The sequence below is a fragment of the Neopsephotus bourkii genome, unplaced genomic scaffold (assembly GCF_033783945.1).
Source record: "Neopsephotus bourkii isolate Nb327-2 ecotype Australia unplaced genomic scaffold, CSIRO-AGI_Nbou_v1 NB_1767, whole genome shotgun sequence".
In the NCBI taxonomy this organism is placed as follows: Eukaryota; Metazoa; Chordata; class Aves; order Psittaciformes; family Psittacidae; genus Neopsephotus; species Neopsephotus bourkii.
In genome coordinates this window covers 10644362-10653873 of record NW_026902241.1, presented here as the reverse complement: position 1 = coordinate 10653873, position 9512 = coordinate 10644362, and the positions used below count along the sequence as shown (strand labels likewise).

The following is a 9512-nucleotide window of genomic DNA, read 5'->3' as shown; positions in this document are numbered from 1 at the left end:
TTCCACTATGGGAATGTTTTTGGTAACAGCTGAGATTTAACTGCTGAGAAAACCAGGAGCTCCGTACTATGTCATAACTTCAAGTAATAACAGAAAGTGCAGAGGTTTTTTCTGTAGCAGAAGATATTCTGCCACAGGGGGACCGTACCTGTTAATAATGGCCCTCCTTTGTGTTTCTTTTCAGTTTCCATCTGAAGGCCTACAGTTGCTGAGCAGGCATGAAAGAAACCTCCGAACAACTCCAGTGGGGAATTCTAGTCACTGCTTTTCCCTTTAGAGAAGGTATGTCAAAGTACAGAAAAAAAGGTGAGTTCTTAAATTTGTGGTGAGGAGCTGTGATTGCAGTAGTCCCTGAAAGAAAATGAAACCTAAAGAGATTTCCACATTTGAGACTCCCAGGTGTTTTGGGTGAGAAACGAATGATCTCCTTCCAGCTTAAACAGCCTCTTCAAGCTCCCTTGTCCTCAGATAACAGTACAGTATTAAACTCCTCCTGGCAGAGTGATGGTCTGTTCTTGAGCTTTGAATTGCCATGAGTACTCCTCACTTGCAGGAAGTCACTGTTGATGCATGGGCTGTATTGCAGCCTTAGTCAAAACTGAGCATTTTAGAGGAAATTCAGAAATGTCATGACATCAGCTGTTTTTTGTAATCAGTTGTGAGTGCCTCTTGAGGACTCAGTTCCTGTGGAGCCCTGGAGTTCAATGTCTTTAGGTTTATGACTTCATTGTAAAGATCACCCATTACACATTAAAGACTCTGCAGAATGCTTTACTTTAAGACAGGGAGTACCTCACTACTCACTACCAGCTCTTAAGGGTCTCTCTAGTTCCAGGCAGCAAAACTTCCAGTGGAATATTTCATGCTCAAAATGTATATGAGTAGCATCATCTTAATAACCCAACTTGAGATTTGATTCCCACTCCAAAGATCCATACTTTGTTAAAGAAACTTCCTGAGCCTTCTGAATTTCAGAAAGAAAATATCAAAGGAGTGAGGTAGTTTGCACCCACCATTCCTTGTTTTCAGCTGACTTTGTGAGTCTCCTATACATAATGCTCCTCCATACAAGCAAGTAACAGTGGCACAGCAAATCACCACGTGTCAGCTGAGCCATGGCAGCCTCAGAAGCTGTTTGCCATGTATGCTCTTGGTCTGCCCTAGATGTGGGGTAATGCCACTTAGCTGAAAACTTGATGAAAGAAGCTTAGACTGAAACAGATTAAAAGCGCAGACATGGACAGTTACAGAGGTTTGGCTGACGTATAGTAACTCCTTAAGCCCCGTACACAGACTGTGTGTCTGAACCCTTGAACTGCTTGCTCACAAAACTTGATCTGTTCACTGCACATGCACACAGCTTGTGATGCCAGTACTTTTTCAGGCACCCTAATCCCAGTGAGCCCAGTGTGCTGCCTGCCTCCTCCTGTGCTCTCAGCCAGATGATGATTTTTCTGTAAGGATTGATTGATCTGATCTTACCCAATGTTGATGACACGGTGAGGTGTGTTTATGTCAATATATGTTGATTGGGTGCATTCTTATTTCTAGTGATTCTGGCTAGCAATTTAGCTGTGTAATTTTGCCAGTAGCAGCATGCTGGAAGTAACACAGGCAGGGCAGAAAACCTGTGCTGCTCACTGAGAGCACAGCAAAACCAGGCTGTAGTCATTTTGCATACCAGTTGCTCCAGAGTGAAACAATACTGGATATTTTTATCTAAGCAGGTCATATTTTGATGAGGAGCCATGAGGTCTAGAGATCAGAGGGCAAAAGCGGGTGTCACAAAGGATCTTGCCATGCTGTAATCCCTCCTGAGCCATGGGCTTGCAGGGTGACCTAGAGTGTGACACTTGATCAGTCTGCTCAACCTTAGGCAAGAGGCAGCCAGGCTGTCCCCTGCCAGCCCAACTGTCACAGTGTCCAGCATTTTAAATGATGCTTCCCTTTCCCCAGCTGAAGTATCTGTTGATAAATTACTATGCAATGATTGATACCTGGTTGCTGGTGCATTTCTAACTAGTAATCAGCATCATTATGAGTGCTGTGTATTTTAAAAATTTGCCAGAGGAAAGCTTATTTCTAGTACAATGGGCTGGTGCATTAAATGGATGTTGCTTTGGGTGCTCCATTACCAGATTCTGCAGTTCTGTCTTGGGACTTGCTCTCTTGGTGTTTACCATTTCCCCATGGTGATACAGGGGAGAAAATGCTTAATCATGGCTTGCCAGGGTCTATCAGATAAGATTATTCTGAAGTACAACTGTTTTTAATTTAAGACAACATCAGCTTTTTTAGACTAGGAAAAGCGAGTGTGGTTACTTAGAGACTGGTACCACAGCCCAGAGGGAGGAAGCAATGTGATGCTTACACAGAGGCACTCAGGGCACTTCTCCACACCCTCCTGGCACCCAGCTCCCACTCCTAAATGGTGCAGCTCTCCCCTGCTTGGTGTTGATGACATGGTGAGGTGTGTTTATGACATCCAAAATGGCACCAGACATCTATGTGTTAGACTTAATCTAGTGGCCTGATTTTGAGAAGTGTAGCAAAATCACAGCACTGGTGAAACTGACTTAGAGGACAAATGTGTTTAAACCATTTGTTAGGCTGGTTATATGGCTTTGTTAGGCTTGTTCACTAGCTGCAGCTGAGGACAGTGGGTCAGTGGAAAACCTCTCTAATCACATGAAGTTGGGAGGATTGCTGAAACTATCAAGAATGGCTGAGCCTCCTTTGGAGGAAGAAGTAACTCTAAATGCTGTATGACACTGTGGTCAAGGGTAAATCTTGACTCCTGCATAATGAAACACATGCTTATGACAAGAGCTAGGAGGAGCTTACGGAAGTAAGTCCTGTTGCTTATCAGAGTGGGTTGGCTGGTCTCAAAGCTTGACATGAACAGATGGACAAGAGCTAAAGTGAACTGTCCATATCTATACCAACCTGTTGGTCATAACCAGTATTTGGTTGCCTAATTTAATTCCTCGTGAATGGGAAGCATGATGAGATTTCATGTCAAATGTCATCTCTTTACAGCACTTCCATATTTTATCTCCTTGCCTTTAATTGCATGACGTATAGACTGTCCTTTTTTCAGTAAAGGTTTTGGCAAAACCAGTCAACTTTTCTGTAGCTCTATTTGCCACTTTTTGGAAATCTCTGAAATATTATCATACAACCCTAGATAATGATCTTCTTTCTCTTCCTTTCCCCTTCCCCCCATGATTTTTGTATTTCTTGTAATTTCTAATCTGAAAGCTAGTAAAGATGTTCTTAGAATAAATATCAGACAAAAGTCTGTCAGGATGGACTGATCTGAATTGACTCACAAAATCTAGAAACTGGCCTGTGAATGAAAGAATGAGTCAAAGTACTCTTTTTGTACTATAAAAACCAAAGAGTGAATGCTAAGAGGCTGGAATAGCATTTTCAGGCTGGTAAGATTTTAGCTGTGAGGCTGGTGATGGAGAAGGGTGCTCCATGCAGGCTGCGTATGAAAAAGTGTAAATTATCTCTCCTGAAGCATCTGAAACATCTCCCTTCCTGCATGGAAGGGTAGCGTGCATGTTTATGTAATCTGTTGCAATGTCCTGTTGTAGTTGTGAGGTCTCAGCATCATCCACTGAGGCAGGCAGGGATCTGGGCAGCAGAAGACGTAGCACAGGGCAGTTCAGACATGTAAAGCAATAGTTTATGTGGCCTTCAGCAGTCAGAAAAGTTTGACATAATTGTTAGGTGCAGTCTGGAAAGGAGAGGGACATGGAGAGTTTGGCCACAGAAACTTTCACTGCCTCTTTGGCAGCAGAAAGCAAATTTGTCAGACACCACTGGGGCAGTGCACAGGTCCTCCAAAACTGGGGGTCAGGTCCTTTGACCAAACCGGTTCATCAGGGTGAGATGGGACTGCTGGACCAGCCTTACCCTGTAGCAGACCCTGGCTGTGATGTGCAATGGTTTGCATTGTGGCTCTGAGCTCTCACCTCTTCTCCACTCTACACTTCTGTTGTACTTGCTCACATTTATCTCATGGGGATTAAGATGTACTTGAACCTTAGAAATGAAAACGGAAATTTGAACAGGAAGCATGGCAGATTGACATGTTCCTCATTATCACTGCTACATTTGTTAGACATATGTTTTAAAAATCAAAACACTGCAGTATTCAAAGAACCGGGGGTGGGGGCAAGGAGGGAGACCCATCCATGCCCCACCCAGGGTGTTTAACCTTGAGGATGATTCATCTGTAGATGAAACTACAGAGCCAACCATAGCCAATGTTGGAAGTACTTAGTTACTGTTCAGAGATTTCCTGATTGAAATCCCAGCTCCTCCTCAAACACGGTGTGAGCTTACTGTACAGGGAAAACACCACAGACCAGGTTATGTCCTCTAGGAAAAAACAAAACACACAAAATGAAGGCTGGTGACGCCTATCAGTTTTGAAGGTGGAGCACCGTATGTTGGTGGCAATCTGACAGCCTTCAGTTTAAGGTGGTCCCCTGCTGGGCTTCCAGGTATCAGGAAATCAAAGCTGAACTTCCTTTGCCCATTAACATGGCAAGTTCTAAAGAAAGAGTGAAAATGCAGGCATTTCTCATGCAGAAAAGAAACTGCAGGCATTTCTCATGCTTCCCTGTAAAAAAAAAAAAGCAAGCAAGGTATATGGCTTTCTCCTCAGAGATTCTTTGGGCTCTCTCTTCAGTAGCAATTCTGACAGATGTGATTTTGTCCTACTATTGGAGTGCCTTCAGAAAGAGCAGTGTGGGGTGATGTCACCTTGACATCTTGGCCCCTGTGGACTCTTTGGTCAACTTTAACAGAAGTCAGAGGAAGGAAGTATCTCAAAGTTGTGCTGCTAACATATCCTTCCCCAAACCTGAAGGATGCAACTTTAACATTAAGAGAACGTCTGAAAGGGGTCCTTGGAGAACAATGGCAATGTCATGGATATGGGTCTTTCCACAACATTTTATTCATCCTATACAAATCTGCCCATCAGCATGGCTTCTGCCTGCAATGAATGGGAAAAGAAGCTGCAAGGGCATAATGGGAAAAGAAACTGGGCATAATAGGAAAGAAACTGCAAGAAAGATACATTTATTACCAGTCAATTAATTGACTTGGATTAATTTTTGTTTAATCTTCGAGGAAAAAAACCTTCACACAGATGAAATTACCTGAGTGCTTGCTAAAGAGACATGGACTTTTCCAGTATTCAGTGAATGAAAGGAGAGATTCTGTCATCAGCTTGTAGCTCTGTCCTTGTCCACCTAACTCTGCTCTTGTAACTGCAGTAGCAGTGTACTGCATTGCCTGCAGAAGCTTGGAATGAGGTTTTAAAGTGCTTTTGTCTGACACAAGTCAGGCCCTCAGCCGGCCAGGACTGCAGCAAAAACATGTCAAGACCAGTGTGGACAAAGCCACTGAGGCAGGCGGATTTAAAACTGCAGGACTAAAAACCCCTTGATGGTCCCAGGCTTGGAAGATTATGTCTGTACTTAAAGCTGCTTTAAGGAGGCACAGCCTGCTTACTTTCTGCTTTATGGATAGAAGGATACACAGGAAAGGGTTTAACATTGAGCACATCGTGTTTTTGAAGACTGACCTTCCTTTTAAGAAGCAAACCATAAGAAACTATTCTTGGACACACAGCAGTCTCTTCTTGATGTAAGTCATACTGGTCTTTTAAGCAGACTGGGACTCCTGTGACCATGTGGGCATTCCTCTCCAGTAGCAAGGTCTCTGCAAACAGTTACCTAGAACCACTTCTGCAAGTAACAATAGGAGAAATTAATTTGCTCAACAAAAGCTGGGGGCAAAGAGTTCATACATTTCTGATCCTTCATCTGTGCTGCTGACACAAGTTTGAGCTAAGCTTGAAGAGCTTGCTGTTCTGGTGGCAAGTCTCTGGGTTTCCACTGAAAGGAGCTCCAAAACATGTACAAGCAGATCACAGAATAAGCACAGGATGTAGGTAGCTTCCCAAATTCTTCACTTTTTAATACTTCTGTATCCTGCCCCTTGTAAATTAGGTCACTGAGGGCTGTATTGTGACAGGTTTTATGGGTGTCTGAGAAGGTGCAAATAATCCCTGTTTTCACATCTATTCTTCAGCAGGAGAGAGCAGTTTGTCTTTCCAGTGTGGTACAAAGTAGGGGATTGTGGAAGATGACAAATCATAACCTTGTTCTTTTTTGGCATCAGCTGCAGTGGACACTACTCAAAAAGAGGTATCAAGGTTTCTGCACTTGAGCATGTTCCTTCCATGGCTGCTGGTGGTGCTTTCCCATCTCCATATATTACTGGGCTACCTGCTAGGCCTGCTGGGGTCTCAGGACTAATTCTGTCAGTTGAGGCAGGACAGCACTGGAATAGAAGATTTTTACTCATCCTCATCTTGACCATGATATCATCCAAAGGCTTATTTCTAAATTAGGCACTACTAGTAGCTGGCCTGTATAGGGACTTGAGTCTCATTGCAAAGTTAGGGAACCCAGCTGTGGAGAAGAGAGGCATATGTTTTCCAAACAGCAGTCAATCTGGGTTCCAACAAGAGGGCTGTCTTGAGAAGTTCACTAGTATGATTATATGGTTTCTGGTGTCCAGGTGCAGCTCTTCCTCTAGATGTATTATCCATGCAGTGTATAATTACAACACGATTTGGGAAATGAAACCCCTGTTGCATAGTAAAAACACTCATGAGATGATCATTCCTGTATAACTACGAGGTAATATATCGCCATAATTATGTAATCATCTGCTCTACATAAAAAAAACTTAACATTTTCAGTAATGGGGCCACCCAATACTGAATTCAGGTGTGGTTTTCCTACTATCACAGTCTATCTATGGGGAAGATGATGGAAGAAACTAATCTGTTTCTCAGGCTTTTTGTTTCCTATGCCATCTTTCTAGACTGCTTTTTATACTGAGCTCTTTTATGAAGGCAGCCTTCCAGGAAGGTTTCCAAAGGTAACAACTGGAGTCACCTAAAATAAGGACTATACTGCAATTTCCAAATATTTCCATAAATAGCTGTAGGAAGAAGGGACGAGCAAGATGCCCAGAGCGGCTGTCTCTGCACCGGCTTTTCCTCAGCTCAGCATTATTGAGAACACTGTCACCCAGTGAAACTCAGTGCACACGCTCTTTTTGTTTCAAGTGTGACATGCTGGCTAAAAGCTGAAGGTATTGCCCTGAAAGAGAGAAGTATTTATTTCTTTTTACGATGCCTTCCAGTAAAGTGATGATATGCAAATTATACATTGGAATTTTCTATGTATCCTCCAAAGACTGACATCCAAGCCAGCTCTTCCTGGATGAGTTGTCAGCTCAGAAAGAAAACTGAGCCTATAATGTGTCAGCCTGATCCCCACTGAGAGGGCAGGCTCCAAAGGGAGAGCAAAGATTTAAAAAGGAAAGGGTATTAATATGCCAGTAGGTCATATGATACACAGCATAATTTCTGGGGTCTAGGGTTGATTTCCTTGGCTATGCACGTGAGACTGACAAGTCCACTTGGTGACACAAAGTGCAAAGTTTTGGTTATAATAAGTGATCTTGCCTTTCTTTCTTGTGTCTGTGTGTGACTTTTGTACTTGCTTTTCTGCACTTTATTTTACAGCACTGAAAGCAGCAAATCCCATGTGTGGACTCTGATCACAACTAGCAGGCTGCTGAGAAAGAAACAGGTTCAGATGCTGATCTTGCATGTGCCAGGGTAAATAGAATGTCTCCTTGCCAGCTCCAAGGTTTAAACTGGTAGCCTGCTTGAATTTTGTTATGCTCTGTGTGGTTTGTGGTTTATTGCTTCCCGTGGTTTGTGAAAAAAGACACCGGGACTAAGGAGTGAGATTTGATCTTTCTTCCATTAGATCGCTGTGTGTCATGAGATGACAGAGGTGATTCTGGTTAGCACCCTGGGACTTCTAGCTGTGCTGGCTTAGTAGACTAACAGTAGACTGCTGCTGTAACAGACTTCATGTACCTTCATGAGCCTTACCTGTTTGCCCATCATGGTTTGTGGAGGATCAGCACACAGGAGTACACTGTCACAAGCAGCAGCAAGAAAAGTGCAGCAATATGCAGTATTAAAAGGAATGGGGAGCATTTTCATGTGTTTCAACCAATGTGTGTACAAAGCAGAACACCCTCCTTCACTTAGACAGGTCCCTAGGCCCAGGAGAATAAATGGCATAGCCACACTAGTTCACGTCCATGTCCTGGGATATGCACCTGTGGACCTACACTCTACAGAGCTAACCCAAACCCCAACTTTTCTACTGAAACCTCTTTTCTATTGTGGTCATTGCTTTTCTTGACTCAGGGTAAGACTCAGATTGTAGGTCACAAAACTGACTCTTCAGCCAGCCTACAGTAGACTCAAAACGGTGGAATGTTGTTGTAAAAATGCAAACATGTAAAATGAGAAGACATCTAATGCCAGCATTTTGGTGGAGACTAGATTTAGGCTTAAGACAGCTGGTGCCAGAGCATTTGCTTGTTAATGTTCCTAGGCTCTGGAATGCCTTGCAAGAGGATATCAGAGCAGCAGAATCAATTAGTGGTCTTAGAAGTAACATTAAGACTGCTGGGTGACATGATCATTTTTTATTCTGAAGAGCCTATTTTATGGGCTGAAATGCAAGCTGGAGAGGGCCAGTGTCATTGTTGCAGGGAAGAGGATAAACTGTAGTAAAAAAGTCCTCACAAACCCAACAAAATTCTTGAGATGATGATTTGCTTTCATGCTGTGTTTTACCATCTGGGAACAGGGATGAAGAAAGCAGGCTGTTCTGTGTGACATGAACAGATTCATACCTGCCTGACCATGTTCAGATGAGTTACGACAGCGAGTTTACTCTCAGCTGGTCTTTAACCCAGACTACATGCCAATGCAAGGGAGTCAGGGAGCATAAGAATTCCCCTCAGACATCTAATAGGATGACACCACCTTTTTCCAAACATAAAATATACAGGACTACTTGCATGATCAGCTTTTTGCTGGAGCAAATGATGGGCAGCGATGAGCAGAGCACATCTCCTTCCCTCGTGAGCTGTGTCAGTGTTCATGACAGAGCAGCAGTAAGTGCCTGCTCCACTGCAAGCAGAGCAATTTAACAGGAAGAGGGACATAGAGGGATTTCTGCTCAAAGCCATGGTGCTGCCTTATAAGACTTAAGGGACTGTATTGCCATAGAATCACAGAATCACAGAGTAGTTAGGTTTAGAAAGGACCTTAAGATCATCAAGTTCCAACCCACCTGCCATGGGCAGGGACACCTCACACTAAACCATATCACCCAAGGCTCTCTCCAACCTGGCCTTGAACCCTGCCAGGAATGGAGCATTCACAGCTTCCTTGGGCAGCCCATTCCAGTGCCTCACCACCCTAACAGGAAAGAACTTCACCCTTATATCCAGCCTAAACTTCCCCTGTTTAAGCTTGAACCCGTTACCCCTTGTCCTATCACTATCCTGTCCCTAATGAAGAGTCCCTTCCCAGCATC

General features: G+C 43.5%; 1 long non-coding RNA gene across 1 annotated transcript; it reads left to right on the top strand.

The window, feature by feature from the left end:
* The first annotated feature begins 2795 nt into the window (after window positions 1-2795).
* LOC133225854 (uncharacterized) lies at window positions 2796-7855 on the top strand. The gene is made up of 3 exons (XR_009729298.1): window positions 2796-2848; window positions 6118-6233; window positions 7628-7855. It is a non-coding gene; the product is annotated as an uncharacterized LOC133225854 (long non-coding RNA).
* The last annotated feature ends 1657 nt before the right edge of the window (window positions 7856-9512 follow it).